Source organism: Bombina bombina, chromosome 5 (assembly GCF_027579735.1).
Source record: "Bombina bombina isolate aBomBom1 chromosome 5, aBomBom1.pri, whole genome shotgun sequence".
In the NCBI taxonomy this organism is placed as follows: Eukaryota; Metazoa; Chordata; class Amphibia; order Anura; family Bombinatoridae; genus Bombina; species Bombina bombina.
In genome coordinates, this window is record NC_069503.1 from 880,917,929 (window position 1) to 880,932,429 (window position 14,501).

Sequence of the window (14,501 nt, forward strand, 5' to 3'; positions counted from 1 at the left end):
CCACTCAACTACATCCCAATAACAAATATACATTAGCACCTAATCCCTGTTAAATACTATCCCTCCTAAATTGCACAAAAAAATCCTAACTATTCTTAAATTAAAAAGCAAACAAACAAAACATAAATATTCCTTACCATGATTATGGCATAATAATATTAATTTTTCAGTCTACTCTGCCAGTAGCAAGTGCCATCTACTTAATGGTAGGGTTCCTTCAATATTGAAAGGGAACAACTCCAACCAAATATCTGGTTGGTTAAGATGATTAACTAATCTGAATTTGATTTTCTTTCTTTCTTTTTTTTTTTTAATATAGGACAAAAATGTAGTAGAGATGAGAAAGAAGAAGGCTTGTTGTTGTAGCTTTAAGAGGCTGAAGAATGATTATTCATTATATTAAAATCTGAAGGTATTTACTGTATCTTTAATATATATATGTAAAAGATACAGTAACAACCTTCATATTGTAATATAAAATGTTTAAATATGCATACTAGAACACATTTTGTTTCATTCATCAATATTTTAATGTAATGTAGCTTAAAAAATTTGAATTTTCTAATTTTCAGTGCGTGAATGCACCCTGCTAGTTTCTCAAGGATAACCCTTCTACTTATCATTCTCTAATTGCTTTAACTGATAATAAACGAAAAGCTATGCACTTAATATTACATTTTTGACCTTGGCTAGCATTGTTGTTTGCAGACTCAGGCCTGGATTGGTTCCTACAAATAAGGTAAATGGTGGGTGTAGATTGAGTAGTGAAAAACAACTGCAGAAAACAAAATGTTACTTGGCTAAATATTTAGACTTGGCTGATATGTTACTCTAAAGCAACATAAATATACTGAGTTAGATTACAAGTGGAGCACAAATGTTTGCACTTTGGTTTTCACAATCGTTTGCACACAGGTTAAATTGGGCTCCTATTACGATTTGAGCATAAGCGCTTTACGCTAGAATGATTACCGCAACAGAACTGTGGTTAACTGTTTCACAAAACATAAAGGTGTCAGAAAACACACAAAAAATGACAAAGTACAGTTACACTCATAATAACAACATCTAATAAAAATGATTTAAAAAAAGTTGCGCAAAAAAGTTATGAGGACTCAGGTGTTAGAAAAAAAAAAGCAGGCAAAGGGCTTTAACATTGAAATACATACATATTCTTCTCTAAAGCTGTATATATATATATATATATATATATATATATATACTGCATATATATATATATATATGTATGTATATATATACAGGTATAGATATATATTGTACCAAAATGCCATCAACCATATGTAGAAATATGTATTTATGAATAAATAGAGCATATTCTTCTATATGAAGAACATTAGAATGTGAAATATTCATATTTTCATGTGGGGTTAGCGCACATTAGAATACATGGTCAGGTTAGTTCATACTTTAATATGCGGTCCGGTTAGTGCATTTGGGTTTGGGTTAGTGCGCAAGTAGTGTGGTTTCTTCACACTTTTTTTTCTCCATTGACGTCTAAGGGGGAATAGGTATTCGAGCGCTCACAATTCTAATTGCACTAGCAGTAAGCTGTTTGCGCTCGTCAGGTTAGCACGTGAGAGCAAACTTTTCACTTTCAACCCATAACCCGACGTGAAAAAGTTTACTTCTAGTGCAATAAGCGATTTAGCATAAGCGCTAAATAGTGCTCCACTCATAATCTGGCCCATTGTAATTATAAGGTGTTTACTGTCCCTTTATTAAAGCTAGAACATGGTGATCTGAAAGTCAGGGGAAAAAAATTGATTTCCTACATTTAAAATTTTTTTTGTTAAAGGGACAGTCTAGTATAAATTAAACTTTCATTATTCAGATAGGATTTTTTAATTTTAATCACTTTTTGAATTTACTTTTATCAACAAATTTGCTTTTTTCTCTTGGTATTATTAGTTTAAACTAAACCTAGGGAGGCTCATATGCTAATGTCTAAGCCTTTGAGGGCTGCCTCTTATCACATGATTTTTAAATCTCTTTTCAACACAAAGAGACAGAAAGTACATGTGGGACATATAGATAACACTGTATTCAGGCACAGGGGGTTATTTAAGATTTAGCATAAAACAATGCTAAATGTAAGACAATAGATAATAAACAGTCACAGTCATGTGATCAGGGGGCTGGAAAAAGGTTCCTAGATATAAGGTAATCACAGAGGTAAAAAGTATATTAAAGGGACACTGTACCCAAAAATTTTCTTTTGTGATTCAGAAAGAGCATGCAATTTTAAGCAACTTTCTAATTTACTCCTATTATCAATTTTTCTTCGTTCTCTTGCTATCTTTATATGAAAAAGAAGGGATCTAAGCTTTTTTCTTGGTTCAGCACTCTGTACACCAGTTTTTGATTGGTGGATGAATTTATCCACCAATCAGCAAGGACAACCTAGGTTGTTCACAAAAAATGGGCCGGCATCTAAACTTACATTCTTGCATTTCAAATAAAGATACCAAGAGAATAAAGAACATTTGATAATAGGAGTAAATTAGAAAGTTGCTTAAAATTGCATGCTCTATCTGAATCACGAAAGAAAATTTTTGGGTACAGTGTCCCTTTAATATAACTGTGTTGGTTATGCAAAACCGGGGAATGGGTAATAAAGGGATTATTTATCTTTTAAAACAATAACAATTCTATGGTAGACTGTCCCTTTAAGCTGTGAACTTCTTCAAGAAACATCTGCTTATTTGTTTTCACATAGACGATAACATTTCTGTTGACTTCTACTTATACTGTTATTTATATTTCCTTCAAAATAGAACAATGTATTTCAAGGTTTTTTTATTATAGTATTTACAATATTGAAGAGATACTTCTTCATATAAGCAATAACTAAATATTATAAATATAAAATATAAATAATATTAGGTAATATATTTATATATCATGCAAATAACAATAAGAACTTATACCCATTTATTATTATTATTATTATTTTAATTTATTTATAAGCGCCAACATGTTATTTAGTGCTGTAACATTAAAGGGACAGGCTATTACAAAATTTGTATTGTTTAGCATGATAGATAATCCCTTGCATAAACAACATTCTTTTATTAATATACTTTTACCTCTGTCATTACCAGTCTCTTAGCCTCTGCAGAATGCCCCCTATCTCAGTGGTATTTACAAACTTGCATTTTAGCCAATTAGTGCTGACTCATGAATAATTCCACGGGAGTGAGAACAATGTTATCTATATGGCATACATGAACAATCAGTATTTTGCTGTGATAGTCTATACAAAGGCACTGAGATAAGAGGTGATCTGTAGTGGCTTAGAAACAGGCAAAAAAAAACATAATTTATGCTTACCTGATAAATTTATTTCTCTTGTGATGTATCGAGTCCACGGATTCATCCTTACTTGTGGGATATTCTCCTTCCCTACAGGAAGTGGCAGAGAGAGCACCCACAGCAGAGCTGTCTATATAGTTCCCCCCTTAGCTCCACCCCCCAGTCATTCGACCGAAGGCTAGGAAGAAAAAGGAGAAACCATAGGGTGCAGTGGTGACTGAAAGTTTAAAAATAAATATATATATATATATGCCTGTCTTAAATAAACAGGGCGGGCCGTGGACTCGATACATCACAAGAGAAATAAATTTATCAGGTAAGCATAAATTATGTTTTCTCTTGTAAGATGTATCGAGTCCACGGATTCATCCTTACTTGTGGGATACCAATACCAAAGCTTTAGGACACGGATGAAGGGAAGGACAAGACAGGGACCTTAAACGGAAGGCACCACTGCTTGTAGAACCTTTCTCCCAAAAATAGCCTCTGAAGAAGCAAAAGTATCGAATTTGTAAAATTTGGAAAAAGTATGAAGCGAAGACCAAGTCGCCGCCTTACAAATCTGTTCAACAGAAGCCTCATTTTTAAAAGCCCATGTGGAAGCCACAGTTCTAGTAGAATGAGCAGAAATTCTTTCAGGAGGCTGCTGTCCAGCAGTCTCATAGGCCAAACGAATGATGCTTTTCAGCCAAAAGGAAAGAGAGGTAGCCGTAGACTTTTGGCCTCTCCGCTTAAACAACAAACAATGAAGATGTTTGACGGAAATCTTTGGTTGCTTGTAAGTAGAACTTTAAAGCACGAACCACATCAATATTGTGCAACAGATGTTCCTTCTTTGATGAAGGATTAGGACACAGTGAAGGAACAATTTCCTGATTGATATTCTTATTAGAAACAACCTTAGGAAGAAACCCAGGTTTGGTACGCAAAACCACCTTATCTGCATGGAAAATAAGATAAGGTGAATCACACTGTAAAGCAGATAGCTCAGAAACTCTTCAAGCCGAAGAGATAGCAACTAAAAACAAAACTTTCCAAGATAGAAGCTTAATATCTATGGAATGCATAGGTTCAAACGGAACCCCTTGAAGAACTCTAAAAACTAAGTTTAGGCTCCAAGGCGGAGCAACGGGCCTAAATACAGGCTTAATTCTGACCAAAGCCTGACTAAAAATTTGAACGTCTGGTACATCTGCCAGACGTTTGTGTAGTAGAATAGACAAAGCAGATATTTGCCCTTTAAGAGAACTAGCTGATAATCCCTTCTCCAAACCCTCTTGGAGAAAAGACAATATTCTAGGAATCCTAATCTTACTCCACGAGTAACCTTTGGATTCACACCAATAAAGATATTTGCGCCAAATCTTATGATAGATCTTCCTGGTGACAGGTTTTCTAGCCTGAATCAGGGTATCAATGACCGACTCAGAGAACCCACGCTTAGATAGAATTAGGCGTTCAATCTCCAAGCAGTCAGACGCAGAGAAACTAGATTTGGATGCGAGAATGGACCCTGTATTAGAAGGTCCCGCCTCATTGGCAGGGTCCACGGTGGAACCGAAGACATGCCCACTAGGTCTGCATACCAAGTCCTGCGTGGCCACGCAGGTGCTATCAGAATCACCGACGCTCTCTCCTGCTTGATTCTGGCAACCAGACGTGGAAGGAGAGGAAGCGGTGGAAATATGTAGGCCAGATTGAAGGACCAAGGCACTGCTAGAGCATCTATCAGAACCGCCTTGGGATCCCGGGACCTGGACCCGTAACAAGGAAGTTTGGCATTCTGATGAGACGCCATCACATCCAATTCTGGTATCAATAAACAAAACGTTTTTTCCTAACAGTGTCACCAGCCCTTTAGTCCCTTCAGAAAACGTTATAATTGCATCAATAAACAAAACGTTTTTTCTTAACAGTGTCACCAGTAACAAATGAGCCCTTCAAGCAAGCTGAAATTCCTATTAAAATGTCTGAATACAGCTTACCCTTCCCTCATGGGGATATTGCCAGCCTTTTCTAGAATTAACACAGTCTGTCTAGAAAAATATAGACTGAACATATCTCATATGCAGTTTAGTCTGCAAACTGTTCTCCCAACTGAAGTTTTCGTATATTCTTCAGGCCCTGTGAGAACAGCAGTGGATCTTAGTTACAAAGTGCTAAGATCATCATCCTCCTTGCCATTTAAAATAATAAACTTTTGCTTGAGAAAATAAAAAACTAACATATTAGTCACCACATAGATCTTTGCACTTCCTAGCAGTTAAGCTGGCAGAGAGAATGACTGGGGGGTGGAGCTAAGGGGGAAACTATATAGACAGCTCTGCTGTGGGTGCTCTCTCTGCCACTTCCTGTAGGGAAGGAGAATATCGCACAAGTAAGGATGAATCCGTGGACTCGATACATCTTACAAGAGAAATAGAGGTTTAAAGGTTATTAATATAACAATGTTGGCTGTGCAAAGCTGGGGAATTGGTAGTAAAGGCGTTATCTATTTACAACCCCAATTCCGAACATTTGGGACAGTATGGAAAATACAAAAACAAACAAAAAGGGTCATTTGAAAATTCACTTCACCCTGTACTATATTAAAAAACACACATTATTTGATGTTTTACTTTATGAATTTAATGTATTTTTGAAAATATACACTCATTTCAAATCTAAAGACTGCAACTAGTGATGTTGCGAATAGTTCGCCAGCGAATAGTTCCCGGCACACATAGCTTGTTCGCGTTCGGTCCGCCCCCTATTCATCATCATTGAGTAAACTTTGACCCTGTAACTCACAGTCAGCAGACACATTCCAGCCAATCAACAGCAGACCCTCCCTCCCAGACCCTCCCACCTCCTGGACAACATCCATTTTAGATTCATTTGGAAGCTGCATTCTTAGTGAGAGGAGGGACAGTGTAGCTGCTGCATATTTAATAGGGAAATCAATAGCTAGGCTAGTGTATTCAGTGTCCACTACAGTCCTGAAGGACTCATCTGATCTCTGCTGTAAGAACAGCACCCCAAAAAGCCCTTTTTAGGGCTAGAACATCAGTCTGCTTTTTTTTTTTTCCTGTGTAATCTAATTGCAGTTGCCTGCCTGCCAGCATGTGTGTTAGGCTCACAGCGTATACTGTGCCCACTTGCCCAGTGCCACCACTCATATCTGGTGTAACAGTAGTGTACATTTAAAAAAAGCAACACTTTTTTGACTGTGAAATAATAGCAGTCAGTTTCCTTCACACGTGTGCATTTCAGGGCATGCCAGGTCACAGTGTCACACCAGTGCAACTCATATCTGGTGTAACAGTAGTGTACATTAACCCCTTAATGACCACAGCACTTTTCCATTTTCTGTCCGTTTGGGACCAGGGCTATTTTTACATTTCTGCTGTGTTTGTGTTTAGCTGTAATTTTCCTCTTACTCGTTTACTGTACCCACACATATTATATACCGTTTTTCTCGCCATTAAATGGACTTTCTAAAAATACCATTATTTTCATCATATCCTATAATTTACTATAAAAAAATTATAAAATATGAGTAAAAAATGGAAAAAAACACACTTTTTCTAACTTTGATCCCCAAAATCTGTTACTCATCTACAGCCACCAAAAAACCTGAGTTTAGAAATACCCAATGTTTATATGTTCTTTGCTTTTTTTGCAAGTTATAGGGCCATAAATACAAGTAGCACTTTGCTATTTCCAAACCATTTTTTTTTTCAAAATTAGCTCTAGTTACATTGGAACCCTGATATCTGTCAGGAATCCCTGAATAGCCATTGACATGTATATATTTTTTTTTAGAAGACATCCCAAAGTATTGATCTAGGCCCATTTTGGTATATTTCATGCCACCATTTCACCACCAAATGCGATCAAATAAAAAAAAATGTTCACTTTTTCACAAATTTTTTCACAAACTTTAGGTTTCTCACTGAAATTATTTACAAATAGCTTGTGCAATTATGGCATAAATGGTTGTACATTTTTCTCTGGAATCCCCTTTGTTCAGAAATAGCAGACATATATGGCTTTGACGTTGCTTTTTGATAATTAGAAGGCCGCTAAATGCCACTGTGCACCACACGTGTATTATGTCCAGCAGTGAAGGGTTTAATTAGGGAGCATGTAGGGAGCTTTTTGGGGTAATTTTAGCTTTAGTGTAGTGTAGTAGACAACCCAAAGTATTGATCTAGGCCCATCTTGGTATATTTCATGCCACCATTTCACCGGCAAATGCGATCAAATAAAAAAAAAAAACATTACATTTTTCCAAATTTTAGGTTTCTCACTGAAATCATTTACAAACATTTTGTGCAATTATGGCACAAATGGTTGTAAATGCTTCTCTGGGATCCCCTTTATTCAGAAATAGCAGACATATATGGCTTTGGCATTGCTTTTTGGTAATTAGATGGCCGCTAAATGCCGCTGCACACTACACGTGTATTATGCTCAGCAGTGCCGGGATTAATTAGGGAGCTTGTAGGGTTAATTTTAGCTTTAGTGTAGTGTAGTAGACAACCCCAAGTATTGATCTAGGCCCATTTTGGTATATTTCATGCCACCATTTCACCGCCAAATGCGATCAAATTAAAAAAAATAGTCAACTTTTTCACAAACTTTAGGTTTCTCACTGAAATTATTTACAAACAGCTTGTGCAATTATGGCACAAATGGTTGTAAATGCTTCTCTGGGATCCCCTTTGTTCAGAAATAGCAGACATATATGGCTTTGGCGTTGCTTTTTGGTAGTTAGAAGGCCACTAAATGCAACTGCGCACAACACATGAATTATGCCCAGCAGTGAAGGGGTTAATTAGGTAGCTTGTAGGGAGCTTGCAGGGTTAATTTTAGCTTTAGTGTAGAGATCAGCTTCCTACCTGACACATCAGACCCCCTGATCCCTCCCAAAGAGCTCTCTTCCCTCCCCCACCCCACAATTGTCCCCGCCATCTTAAGTACTGGCAGAAAGTCTGCCAGTACTAAAATAAAAGGTATCTTTTTTTTATATATATATATTTTTTAGCATATTTACATATGCTGTTGTGTAGGATCCCCCCTTAGCCCCCAACCTCCCTGATCACCCCCAAAACAGCTTCCTAACCCTCCCCCTCTGCCTTATTGGGGGCCATATTGGGTACTGGCATCTGTCTGCCAGTACCCAGTTTGCAAATAAAATGTTTTTTTTTTATTTTTATTTCATTTTTCTGTAGTGTAGCTTCCCCCCCCAAAATCAATCCCCCACCCGTCCCAGATCACTTAGATTTCCAAGTACTAAATATTTTGCACCCCTTTCTCCCACTTATAAAAACATTTTTTTCTGTAGTGTAGCGGTTCCTACCCACTCCCTCCCAATGTACGCGCCCGCCTCCTCCCGTGCACGCGCGTGTGCCCCCAGCGATCCCTCCCCCGATCCCGCCCCCCTCTCTGACAAGGACTGCATCGATGGCCACCCACCCGCCTCCCACTTCAGCTCCCACCCACCAACAAATGCGGCCATCGATGCCCAGTGCAGAGAGGGCCACAGAGTGGCTCTCTCTGCACCGGAGGGGTAAAATTTGTTATTGCAGGATGCCTCGATATCAGCCAACAGGTTTGAGCTCAGCCAATAGGATTTTTCCTACCTTAATTCCGATTGGCTGATAGAATCCTATCAGCCAATCGGAATTCAAGGGACGCCATCTTGGATGACATCATTTAAAAGAACCGTCATTCGTCGTGTAGTCGTCAGTCTGGATGGATGCTCCGCGTCGGCTGGCTTCAAGATGGAGCCGCTCCGCTCCGGATGGATGAAGATAGAAGATGCTGCCTGGATGAAGACTTCTGCCCATCTGGAGGTCCTCTTCTGCCCGGATTGGATGAAGACTTCTGCCCCTCTGGAGGACCACTTGTGCCTGGCTGGGTGAAGACGTCTCAAGGTAGGGTGATCTTCAAGGGGTTAGTGTTAGGTTTTATTAAGGGGGGATTGGGTGGGTTTTAGAGTAGGGTTGGGTGTGTGGGTGGTGGGTTTTAATGTTGGGGGGTATTGAATTTTTTTTACAGGTAAAAGAGCTGATTACTTTGGGGCAATGCCCCGCAAAAAGCCCTTTTAAGGGCTATTTGTAATTTAGTATAGGGTAGGGATTTTTATTATTTTGGGGGGCTTTTTTATTTTATCAGGGGGATTAGATTAGGTGTAATTAGTTTAAAGTTCTTGTAATTCTTTTAATTATTATATTTTTTTCTGTAATTTAGTGGGGTTTTTTTTCGTACTTTAGTTTATTTTATTTAATTGTAGTTAATTGTAGGTAATTTAGTAAATTAATTTAATGATAGTGTAGTGTTAGGTGTAATTGTAATTTAGGTTAGGATTTATTTTACAGGTACTTTTGTATTTATTTTAGCTAGGTAGTTATTAAATAGTTAATAACTATTTAATAACTATTCTACCTAGTTAAAATAAATACAAAGTTGCCTGTAAAATAAAAATAAATCCTAAGACAGTTACACATGTAACTATTAGTTACATTGTAGCTCGCTTAGGGTTTATTTTATAGGTAAGTATTTAGTTTTAAATAGGAATAATTTAGTTAATGATAGTCATTTTATTTCATTTTATTTAAATTATATTTAAGTTAGGGGGGTTAGACTTAGGGTTAGACTGAGGTTTAGGGGTTAATAAATTTAATATAGAAGCGACGACGTTGGGGGCGGCAGATTAGGGGTTAATAAATGTAGGTAGGTGGCGGCGATGTTAGGGACGGCAGATTAGGGGTTAATAAAATGTAACTAGTGTTTGCGAGGCGGGAGTGCGGCAGTTTAGGGGTTAATATATTTATTAAAGTGGCGGCGATGTCCGGTCTGCAGATTAGGGGTTAAAAACTTTATTTGTGTTTCCGATGTTGGGGGGGGGGGCTCGGTTTAGGGGTTAATAGGTAGTTTATGGGTGTTAGTGTACTTTATAGCACTTTAGTTAAGAGTTTTATGTTACAGCGTTAGCCCATAAAACTCTTAACTACTGACTTTTAAATGCGGTAGGAGTCTTGACAGGAGAGTGTCTACCACTCACTTTTTCCAAGACTCGTAATACCGGCATTAGGAAAATCCCATTGAAAAGATAGGATACGCAATTTACGTAAGGGGATTTGCGGTAAGCTCGAGTCACGGAAAAAAAGTGAGCGGTACACCTGTACCAGCCAGACTCTTATTACCAGCGGGCGTTAAAAAGCAGCTTTGGGACTCATAATCTAGCCAATAGTAAGTATAGATTTTCTTAGATGTCATTCCCTTTTGCAATATACTTTTTCCAGTTTTTGAGTTGTGTGTACAATATATAATGTATCCATGTTGATTTTTAATATAAGTTACATTTGACATAATTTTTGTTTCCAGATATCTTTGTTTGTATATAGTTGTCTCTCTGTCTTGAATAGATATCATGTAAGTCATTTACTTTTCTCAAGTGGCCTTGATCACAGCTACTTGAATCTACTTTAAAATAAAACCTGATCAGCACAAGTCATATTTCTAGAGAAGATGTCCCAAAAGAGTGGTTTATATTTTTATAGCAGTAGAAAAAGTTAGATCAGATTTACTTTTGTTTGAAATATACTGGTGAAAACAGAATAGAAAATTGCAATATCTCTATTTGCTTTTAAAATGTTTTCTTAAATGTAACTTTGTTTATTTTTGTAAAATACATATTAACCCCTTCCCACTGTTAGGATGTTCCATGACGTCCTAACAGCGCTGGACTTAAACACTGTTAGGATGGCATGGGACGTCCTACCTTATATGGTATCCTGCAGTACCCCTTTGATGCAAGCAAAAATGGGACTGAGGTGTGCATAGCAGCGTAGACAGTCCCCCATGATCGAATCCCAGCCTTGAAATCATGTGATCAACAATCAAGTGATTTCCTTTTACAGCAAGTGTTTGCATCGGAACTTTGTTCCGATGTTAACACCTTGATGGTGTCACAAAGGGGTTTAAATAGATCTTAAAAATAAATTATTTAAAAAAATACCCAAATCAAGTAGAATCCTATAGGATGCCAATTCCTGTCTGCAATTTGAATATTTTAATAACAAAGCAAATCTCTAGAACATGCACTAAAGGTGATCTCTCCAAAACAGTGTAATAAATCATTTAGATGTAATATTATAGATATTTCATATGAGAAATAAAGCATTTAAATATTAACTTTCAATGACTGAAAATTTTCCAAGTATCTTTTTCATATAAGACAATCACAAACAATGTGAGAATTATTATAATTTGGAAATGCTGCTGGTTATACATTTCAGGAAAGGAAATTCAATACTTCCACGGAAACCAGAAACTGCTACAATTTTATTTTTTAATTAGTGAAATAACATTTTAGAACAATACAAGTTAAAGCTAACAAATAAATTATTGTAACAAGTCCATAGAGTTATTTCAAAGCAAAACAACATTTTTTACAATGCTTTTAATAAAAATAAAATAACAAAATTATCTGGCTAACCCAACACCACAATAGACCTACAGCGCTATATGTATATATACAGAAATATATATAAATATATATATATATATATATATATATATATATATATAGTCCATGTAGAAAACAAGGTAACAGCACCACAGCACACAATCTTCTTTTAAAGGTGAAAAATCTTTATTTGAGGTTTAGCAACCAGTAAAAAGCGACGTTTCGGACCTACATAGTCCTTAATCATGCATAAGTTAAAATCAAACAAACAGACTTTAAAAAGGGTATCTGGACCAATCATGCTTCAATTCTCAGTGTTAATTGGTTTAACCCATACCTATCCAGGTTTGTAAATTTCAACAACACAGTGACCTCTAGTGGTACCAGAATATATTCCATCATTTAAAACTATTATAAAAACAAATACAAATCATAATCTCTATTCAGACCATATGGATGTAATGTGTTCAGGCGTTTAATCCACCATACTTCTTTCTGTTTTAATTTTAGTTCCCTATTACCCACTCTTCTATGATGGGGGATATGGTCAATCACTTGAAAGCGAAGCTGGCTTACTGTATGACCCATATTTGTAAAATGTGCTGATACTGGAAGTGACATATCTTTTGATTTAATGGATGCTTTATGTTGACTAAACCTATCCCTGGCGGCTTGGGTGGTCTCGCCAATGTAACAAAGGCCACATGGGCATTTAAGTAGGTAGATGGCATAGTTAGTTTGGCATGTATATAACCCATTGATTGTATATTGCTTTCTTTTGTCATTTTGTGCTAAGAATTTCCCTTTTATAACTGAATTGCATTGAGCACAGTGTAAGCAGGGGTAACAGCCTTTATTAGGGGTAGTTAAATAATTTACATCAGACAGTAACCTCACAAAAGGGGAATGGGAGGCTATATCTACTTTGAAAAATAACAAAAATATCACCATAAAAAATGCTGACAAGGGCGGAGCAATAATAGTGTTAGACACTGACTATTATGTGCAGGAGATATTACAACAGCTGTCAGATGGAGGGGTTTATGAAATATTGGATCATGATCCTCTTAAAGAAATACAAAGAGAGCTTAAGGGCATATTAGATAGAGCTTTGACTCATAACATTATTTCTAAATAGGTCTATGATTTTTTGTATAATAAATACCCTATAACACCAATTTTTTATGCATTACCCAAAGTCCATAAAAGCTTATTACATCCACCAGGACGCCCTATTGTGGCCTGTACCGATTCTATTTTTTCTAATATCTCTATCTTTCTGGACAAAGTCCTCTTTCCATTTGTCAAACAGCAAAAATCCTTTATTAAGGATACAAATGATTTTCTTTCAAAACTTATGGGGATTGAAATAGAGGATACTTGGTTAATTTTTTCACTGGATGTGGTAAATCTATATACCTCTATTCCCCATGAGGCAGGTCTATTGACTGTGAAAAGCTTTTTGAGTGACAGTGGCTTATATAATCTATCTCAGACTGATTTTTTTGATGACATGTTGAGACTTGTCCTATATTGCAATTATTTTCTCTTTCAAGACACTTACTACATGCAAAAGCGGGGAACAGCCATGGGCTCCAATGTAGCCCCCTCATATGCCAATTTGTTCATGAGTGGCTTTGAGAACAAATTTGTCTACACTAATCAGCCATTCATCAGCCATTGTAAGCTGTGGCTAAGGTATATAGATGATATTTTTGGCATATGGGGGGGCTCATTGGAGTCCCTGATACAGTTTGTTGAGGATATCAATGCCTCCATGACAGGCCTAAGATTTACCCTTACTTACTCTATCCAAAAGATTAACTTTTTGGATACAACTGTATATCGACATGGAAATACATTAAGTACAGATCTATATGTAAAACCCACAGATAGAAATACTCTGCTGCGATATGAAAGTTTCCATCCTGATACTGTTTTTAAATCCATACCCAGGAGTCAACTTTTGCGTACTAAAAGAATAGTTAGAGATCAAAAAGTATTGCCAGAAAGACTAGTGTCTATGGGCAATAAATTTATCCAAAGAGGATATCCAAAAGAAAATATCGCTAAAAACATTCAGGATTTGGATAGAATACATGATAAAAAACCAACAGAGAAAGGAACATATAGATTAGTGCTTTCAATGGAATACAGTGACAAGAGTAATGACATCTTTAGAATAGTAAGAAAATACTGGCACCTTTTGTCAAAATATAATCCAGAGATAGAATCATTTAAACTCCCCCCTATGCCATCATATAGAAGGGTAAAAAATCTTAGGGATCACATAGTAAAAGCTGATATAGGTACAACTAAAATGTCTGATGTAAATTATTTAACTACCCCTAATAAAGGCTGTTACCCCTGCTTACACTGTGCTCAATGCAATTCAGTTATAAAAGGGAAATTCTTAGCACAAAATGACAAAAGAAAGCAATATACAATCAATGGGTTATATACATGCCAAACTAACTATGCAATCTACCTACTTAAATGCCCATGTGGCCTTTGTTACATTGGCGAGACCACCCAAGCCGCCAGGGATAGGTTTAGTCAACATAAAGCATCCATTAAATCAAAAGATATGTCACTTCCAGTATCAGCACATTTTACAAATATGGGTCATACAGTAAGCCAGCTTCGCTTTCAAGTGATTGACCATATCCCCCATCATAGAAGAGTGGGTAATAGGGAACTAAAATTAAAA